The sequence below is a fragment of the Chrysemys picta genome, chromosome 16, assembly GCF_011386835.1.
Source record: "Chrysemys picta bellii isolate R12L10 chromosome 16, ASM1138683v2, whole genome shotgun sequence".
NCBI lineage: Eukaryota > Metazoa > Chordata > Testudines > Emydidae > Chrysemys > Chrysemys picta.
Window position 1 is genome coordinate 13511542 of NC_088806.1, and position 8873 is coordinate 13520414.

The window sequence follows — 8873 nt, forward strand, 5'->3', positions numbered from 1 at the left end:
GTCATTGGGAACATGTGTGTGGGATGAACTAGGAAATGTGACATGTGTTTTGTACAACGGACAATGTGTATGTGTTACATCCTGGGAAACAGTATTTTGGGAGTGTCAGGAAGGAGTTAAAATTCAACCAGCAGAAAAGACAGAAACGGCTGAGAAGCAAGGACATAGTTTCTGTCAATACATGATAACTTAGCTCAGCTTATCGGTAAGAAAGAACAACGCTAACCCTCCCTTCACAACCCACCGGATGTCTATAAGCACTCATTCTTACCTCCCACCCCCACCCCCACCTCACCTCACCTCCTTCCCCTTTATGGTAGCCATAAATGTTTGATGCAAGTAGGATGACCTCTATATGCACATACTGTTCTTATTTTTATCTTTGTTCAGGGTTCTCTGTGACTTGTAACAATGTCTGTCTCTGTATGTACAGATCAATGCAAATGAATTGATAAAAGAATGTATATAACTGGTCACTATAGCACCATATTTTTGAAGCTGTTTGTCAGTCTTTCCGGTACCGTGAATAAACCCCCTTCAGTATTGTCTGTGCTTGCCTGATTCTTGGGGAAAAGAATCTTTTTGCCTAACAGGAAGATGTAAGTATTAGCCAACCCCCAGGGGATGAATATAGATGTAATGCCTGTGTATTATATACTAGCAATCACACATACTATTTTTTACCAAAGATAGAAGACACACAGAGCACTATAACCACCATCCTGGTTAATTTCTCTGTTACCCTTGGCCTGGATTGGCACAATCTAACTGATCACTTGTCAGAAACAAAGGTGACTCAGTTTTTACAGGTTTCAGAGTGGTAGCTGTGTTAGTCTGTATCAGCAAAAACAATGAGGAGTCATTGTGGCACCTTAGAGACTAACACATTTATTTGGGCATAAGCTTTCGTGGGCTAGAACCCACTTCAACAGATGCATGGAGTGGAAAATACAGGAGCAGGTATAAATACATGAAAGGATTCCTTACCAAATGTGAGGTCAGTGTAATGAGATAAATCAATTAACAGCAAGATACCAATGGAGGAAATATAACTTTTGAAGTGGTAATGAGAGTGGTCCATTACAGACAGTTGACAAGAAGGTCTGAGTAACATTAGGGAGAAATTAGTATTGGGGAAATTAGGTTTAGGTTTTTATTTATCATTTTTTTTATTTATCATTTTATTTATCATTATCCAACCACTCCCAGTCTTTATTCAAGCCTAATCTGATGGTATCCAGTTTGCAAATTAATTCCAGTTCTGCAGCTTCCCATTAGAGTTTCTTTTTGAAGTTTTTTGTTGAAGAATTCCCACTTTTAGTTCTGTTATTGAGGGACCAGAGAGATTGAAGTGTTGTCCTACTGGTTTTTGAATGTTATGATTCCTGATGTTTTATACAATTTTTTTTATTCCCATTTATTCTTTTGAGTAGAGACTGTCCAGTTTGACCAGTGTACATGGAAGAGGGGCATTGCTGGCACATGATGGTATATATAACATTATTCATATCTTACCAATGTCCTGGCTTATGCAGATGACCTGGTCCTGACCGCGGACGACCCAGAGAGCCTCCAAGGTATGCTAGATGCCACCAGTTGAGCTGCTAACTGGATGGGGTGCTGCTTCAATGCGAAGCAGTGTGCAACTCTCCACATTGATGGCAGCAAAAGGGACTCAGTGCAGGCAACAGGGTTCCAGATCCAGGGTGAGCCTGTCATCCCCCTGGCAGAGGGGCAGGCATACCAGCACCTGGGCACGCCGATGGGTTTCTGTGTCTGGAAGACACCCGAGGACACCATCCAGGACATCTTGCAGGATGCCACCAAGATTGACACCTCCATGCTGGCAGAAGATAAACACCCTGAACACCTTACTGATCCCCTGCATCTCATTTATCCTAAGGGGATCCACTGTGGGGAAGGTGCCCCTTAACAAGGCAGACAAGATCATCTGGCAGCTGGTGAAGAAGTGGCTGTTCCTTCCCCAGAGAGCCAGCAATGATCTGGTCTACATCACCCACAGGCACAGTGGTGCCAACATTCCCTTCATGGGTGACTTGTATGACGTCGCGATGATCACTCATGCCTTCCACCTGCTGACGTGTCCCAATGCCATAGTAAGGAATATCACAGCGAATGCCCTGCGTGACAGAGAAGCGGATTGGCAGAGCCCCCTCCAACCAAGACATCGCCACCTTCCTGAGCATCTCCCTGGATGGTGAATTCGGACAGGACGGGCGTGACAGTGCTTCACTGTGGTCCTGCACTCGCAATGCCATGCTTTGCCTGGGGAAGAGCATTGGCTGCCGCTGGGAGTGGTGCAAGGAGCACCAGGAGCTGGGAGTCCTGGTGCTGCAGTTCAGGTCCGACGACAACACCATCATCAACCCAAGCGCCAGGGGCTTGCTGGAGAGGACCCTGAAGGCTGCCGTCTATTTGCTGTATGTGGAAACCCTGAAGCATGAACCGGACCAGGGTAAAGCCTTCGAGTTGACCAGCAAGTGGGACGCCAGCAACCACTTCCTCGCCGGTGGCAGCTTCACCCATTTCACCAACTGGAGGATCATCCACCATGCCCAGCTCAACTGCATCCCGCTCAACGGAGCCATCTGCCACGGGAACCAAGACAAGCGTTGCAGAAAGTGCGGCTACTCCAATGAGACCCTGCCCCACATCCTGTGCAGCTGCAAACCCCACTCCAGAGCCTGGCAGCTGCACCACAACTCCATCCAGAACAGCCTGGTGAAAGCCATCGCACCACGCCTGAGGGAGATCTCCGTGAACTGCACCATCCCCAGTACCGACAGCCAGCTGCAATCTGATGTCATCGTCACCAACAAGGCCCAGAAAAAGATCATCCTTGTTGATGTCATGGTCTCCTTTGAGAACAGGACCCCGGCCTTTCATGAAGCATGAGCTCATAAGCTGGAAAAGTACGCCCCCCTGCCCCCGGCCAACACCCTGAGAGTGAAGGGCTACGAGGTGCAGATGGATGCCCTGATCATTGGAGCCCTGGGTGCCTGAGACCCCTGTAAAGAGCGTGTGCTGCGGACCTGGGGGATCGGTCAACGCTCTGCCTGGCTCATGCAGACACCATCCGATGTCCAGGGACATCTACATCGAACACGTCATCGGCCACTGACAGTACCAGGAGGCGTGAGCCAGAGTGACATCGTTCTTCTACTACGATAAAGGGACCGAGATACTTTGTCCGTTGGACCATATGAACTGGAATCATAAACTCCCTGAACATTAAATCTCACCAAATGAGGGTCAACCCATCCTCATCATCGTATCCACTGACTATACTCCACGCGCGAACACAGCCATTATATGAACATCATACCCTCATATCTCAATGTCTGTACTTTGATCGATCAACCTTTTACCCCAATTAGGGATATTGCAGATTACGTATTCCTTATGCCATCCAATCTTAAACCAAACTTCGCACCCCTTGATAATCTGTACATTATCCCGATAACCAGAAACTTCTATGCTAAAACTCTGTACCGTTCACTTTTTTTAAACATCTTAATTTTTTTAATCTGTTCTTATCAGTTTAATACCTGATATGTCCTTTATTTGAGGACTATATATTAAATTGATTTTTGAAACTGGGGGATGGAATAGGAGCTTGCTCTGTCCAACCCATGCATTGACCTGGTATTGCAATGACTCTGGGAACAGTGCATCTCCTTTTGGGGAGAATCTTCTGGTTAGAAAAGCAGAAAGATGCTGATTTGGTAAGATTTTCTTAAAGTAGTTGAAAAATCTGGACTCTTTAGCACTTTGATTTCTTCATGATAACATAATGTTCAAATTTATTGGGAGTGTTTTCTGAGTCTATAGATGTGAGTTTCTTTGTCTTGCTGGAGGATTGTTTTAAAAGCTTGGATTCTTCTTTCTGCTGTGAGTCTTTTCAACAGTATGAGGGACGAAAGCTGTCCAGACTGATGGTCTGTTGGGGAGATGGTTGGTTGGCTTTTGTTGTTTTTCTATGGGGGGGCAGATTGGTAATATTTGAGGTCACATGTATATCACCAACTGCATGAGTTACATAGACTTCTCACCACACAGCTTATGTTCCATATATCTTGGTTTGTAAGATCAAGACAAGGCACTAGGTTTCGTACTGTACCCGGTTGTGTGTTCTAGACTTCGATGTATCAAGTGTGAACTCCTCAGGCACTATAACAGTCTTAACATGGAGTCACAGACAGCCCCCTTGGGCACCCTGAATCTATCGTGCCACCCAGGTGAGCTTGCCTTTGTGACAGATGGTCTCTTACACCAAAAACCATAAGAATATTCTGGTCACTTGGACCAGTCACTCAGCCAGGTCAATTGCACCTCAGATCTCAAACCATAGGCAACGTTCATGTACAATCCTATAATAAAACTAGCTAAATCTTTACTAAGAAAATATATAAGAAACATATTTACCAGGTTAAAGCAGGTAAACATACAGACAAAGGAGTTACAGTCTGAGGTTTCAAAAAGTAGTAGACACTGCTGTAACATGTAAGCTCTGTATGTCCCATAGGGCTAACCCTAGCCAAACAGCCAGAATCCCTTGATTATGCTTAGAAGTCGCGCCATCTGCCTGAAGTCCAAGTAGCATAGGAACAACAGTTTCTGCTTGACAGGGATTTTTATTAAATTGCCCCAGAGCTCAAGCTGATGGGGCAAGTGTTTGTGAATGTCTCTGCCACCTGGGTGTGTCTGTGTGAACAATCAAGAAAGTCTTTTGTCCACCGATGATCCAGAGTGGCTTGTCCGATGTCTCAGTCAGGGCCTTCTCTTGATGGAACGGAGATGACTCCTCTTCTGGTAAACTAGCATTTCACACTTGGTAATGCTTCTCTCCTGACTCGGGGTGGGGGCGGCGGGGGGGTTTAGAGTTTTAGTACCAACAGTTATAGATCACCTTATAGCATGGAATACAGATATTATAGGTGAGAATAATACATGCAGCAACTCACAAGCTTTTCATAAATTCTAAACACGAAACATATTTTTATAAATCTAAAACAACACTAACAAACAGGTGAGCAAGACATGCATTTGTCACATGTCAGTAAGGCCTAGAGGCATTGGCATGAGCTGGCACCTGGTCTGCCAGGGTCAGAAGAGGATCTTCCCTCTTATCCCCAGGGGTCCGTACTGGGACCAGTACTGTTCCATTTATTCATAAATGATTTGGGAAAAGGGGTAAACAGTGAGGTGGCAAAAATTTGCAGATGATACAAAACTGCTAAAGATAGTTAAGTCCAAAGCAGACTGCGAAGAGCTACAAAGGCATCTCCCAAAACTGGGTGACTGGGCAACAAAATGGCAGATGAAAGTCAGTGTTGATAAATGCAAAGTAATGCACATTGGAAAGCATAATCCCAACTATACCTGTAAAATGATGGGGGTCTATCTTGGTGGTGAGGCACAAAATGTCCAGCATGCCTCACAGAGAATCAAGGCCATAAATGAGGTACATCCCACATCAGGTACCTGGCAAGATAATACCAAGGACAATGCTACTAAGTGCCAAACTGTGGCATGGAAAAGAGGAAAGACACAGAGGATCCGCCCAATTCTCACTACAGAAGTCATAAACACAGCATTCAAAGAGACTTTAAAACCGAACAGACTGTCAGACCTTGGCCTCTCTACGAACACCACTTATGAAGAGGAAGTTGGTGCTGAAGGCTCCAAAGGAGGGACAAATGGAATTAAAGATAACCTCAACGATCATATCAACCACAACACTTCCACTGTTGAGGTGACAGAAGGAATAGGTGTAAATGGAGTACAGGGAAAGATTCTAATACAGCTGCCTAATGATAATCTCATTGATTATCTCATTTATCATGATAAACCTCAACGATCATATCAACCACAACACTTCCACTGTTGAGGTGACAGAAGGAATAGGTGTAAATGGAGTACAGGGAAAGATTCTAATACAGCTGCCTAATGATAATCCAGCATGTCCTTTCTGTGGAGATCATGTTGGCAAACCGAGTGCTCTGAGCATCCACCTTAAGTGTAATCATGGTGTGAAAGATGCTCCTTGTGTAACAAAAGTGACCCAAAGGTACACAGCATCATGTTACATTGCTAAATTTAAAGGGAGAACTGCAGAAGAGCAGTGGGCTTGTGAAGTATGTGCCAAGCGATCTGACACCAAAATTGGTGTCTTTCAACATAAGAGAATAACTCATCCGGCAATACGAAATGAAGAGCGTATCTAAGCCAGTCAACCTAAACAGAACTCACAGTGCGGAAAACACAAAAGTTGTTGGACAGCTGACGAAGAGCAACTCTTCATTGATTTTAACAACATATTTTGGGGCAAAAGATGCATAAATATTCTGATTGCGGAGCACATTAAAACCAAAACCACTAAACAAATAAGTGAAAAATGGTGATTACTGGGTCTCCATAAAAAGCCAAACTGAAGATGGCACAGAAACCCCCCTGGGAGCTGCCAACTGATATGCCAAGACTACTTCTACCCTTGCTTTCCCTGCCAGCATGGGGCCCCAGCACCCTGACTTTCTGAGCCAGACACCCCCTTCTGCTCCAACACAGACCCAGGGTCTGAATTACTTGCCCCAAAGCTGCAGGTTTACCTAAAAGCAGCTAACAGAAGTGTTTCTGTCTTTAACACTCAGATGCCCAACTCCCAATGGAGTCTAAACCCAAATAAATCCATTTTACCCTGTATAAAGCTTTATACAGGATAAACTCATAAATTGTTTGCCCTCTATAACACTGATAGAGAGATATGCACAGCTGTTTGCTCCCCCAGGTATTAATACATATTCCAAGTTAATTAATAAGTAAAAAGTGATTTTATTAAATACAGAAAGTAGGATTTAAGTGATTCCAGGTAGTAACAGACAGAACAAAGTAAGTCACCAAGCAAATAAAATAAAATGCGCAAATCTATGTCTAATCAAACTGAATACAGTCTAGATCCTCAGTTCCAGAATGCTCCCTTTTACAGACTAATCTCCTTTTAGCCTGGATCCAGCAATCACTCACACCCCCTGTAGTTTGTCCTTTGTTCCAGTTTCCTTCAAGTATCCTGGGGGGGGGGGGGGGAGAGGCTCCCTCTTTAGCCAGCTGAAGACAACATGGAGGGGTCTCCCCAGGGTTTAAATAGACTTTCTCTTCTGGGTAGACACCCCTCCCTCCCCCTGTGTAGAATCCAGTCACAAATTGGAGATTCAGAATCACATGGGCAAGTCACATGCCCATGCATGACTCAGGACTTGCAGGTAGCAGCCATTACCCACATGCTACCTTGAACATCCTCAGGTAGACTTCTTATGTGGATTGGAGTCTTCCAAGCTCTTTTGTCTGTTAAGTGCTTCCTGATTGAGCACTTAACTTGCACATTCCTTTCCCAAGAAGTGACCAAATGTTCTAATTAAGGCTACTTAGAAATCAAGCAAGTATACAGCCAATGTTCATAGCATTCGTAACTTCAAATACAAAAATGATACATGCATACAGATAGGATTAATACATTCAGTAGATCATAACCTTGATACATGCATACAAATACGATTAATACATCCAGTAGATTATAACCTTTACAGAGATATGTTACATGACATATGTAGCATAAAACACATTCTAATCATATTTCCATAAAGCCTTATGGGAGGTACCATCACAGGCTGACCCAAGACCTGGAGCAAAAACATGCTCTATGGAAACAAGGGCTGACAAGCCCAATATCATCACTGGGCTCAAGGACACCTACATGTGTAAAATAAATGAACGCATAATAAACCAAGGCACAGACCAGAAACACCAAGGTTAGATAAAGTTTGATATGGAAGTTATCAATGCATGGGTGGCTGCAAACTCCAATTTCACATCCCTTGTTGCATCCACCTCCATTGACACCTCTTCCTTCCTAACAAAAGCACCTGAGCCGAAGAATAATAGATTGAACAAAATGGCCACAAACAAAAAGAGCGGAAAGAAAAAGGATTGGATGAAAAAAAGAGCAGCACAAAAAGGAACCTATAAGAGGTACCAATATCTATTTGAAAATGACAGATGCAAGCTTGCCTCTATCATCCTTCAGTGTCAAATCACACTTGCAGAAGTCCTCCAGGTATACAAGAACAAATGGGAGACCCAAACATCCTTTGAAGGACTAGGCCAGTTCAGATCTCATGCTACTCCTGACAACTCTGCTTTCAATCTCTTAATTTTGGCTAAAGAGATCATTAAGAACATAAGAGAGATGAACAGGAACTCAGCTCCAGACCTGACAAGGTCAGTTTAAGAGACTTACTCTGAGTAGACCCTGAAGGCCACACACTGGCTGGACTATTCAACACATGGCTGATTCCCTATTGATCCCGAAAACAATGGACCCTGAGGCTCTGAAAGATCTGGGAAATTGGAGGCCTCTTACCATAGGATCTATTGTGCTACGGCTTTTCTGAAGAATACTAACAAACCAACTGGCAAAAGCATGTCCATTAAATGTATGCCAAAGAGGATTTATCGCTGCACCAGGCTGCTTGGAGAACCTCAAAATTCTCCATACCATAATAAAGCAAGCCAAAAAGAACAAAAAGCCACTAGGAGTCATGTTCGTAGACATAGCCAAAGCATTTTACTCAGTATCCCACGACCACATCATGTGGGTACTACGGGAAAGGGGCCTGGATCAGCACATTGTTGACATAATTTGTGACTCCTATAAGAACATCCATACCTGCATGGAAGTAGGGAAGAAGCTCACCCCAGCCATTGAAATAAAAGTTGGCATAAAAACAAGGAGACCCTATGTCACTACTGCTATTCAATTTAGCGCTTGATACTCTAATCTCAGCATTAGAGAAGGC

The 8873-nt window shown here is 44.0% G+C and overlaps 1 protein-coding gene and 1 pseudogene across 1 annotated transcript in view; one reads left to right on the forward strand and one right to left on the reverse strand.

The window, feature by feature from the left end:
• LOC135976036 (nascent polypeptide-associated complex subunit alpha, muscle-specific form-like) overlaps positions 1 to 8873 on the reverse strand; it is a 1165876-nt gene that overhangs the window by 859557 nt on the left and 297446 nt on the right. The window lies entirely within an intron of this gene.
• On the forward strand, positions 3530 to 3700 carry LOC112060851 (U2 spliceosomal RNA; annotated as a pseudogene).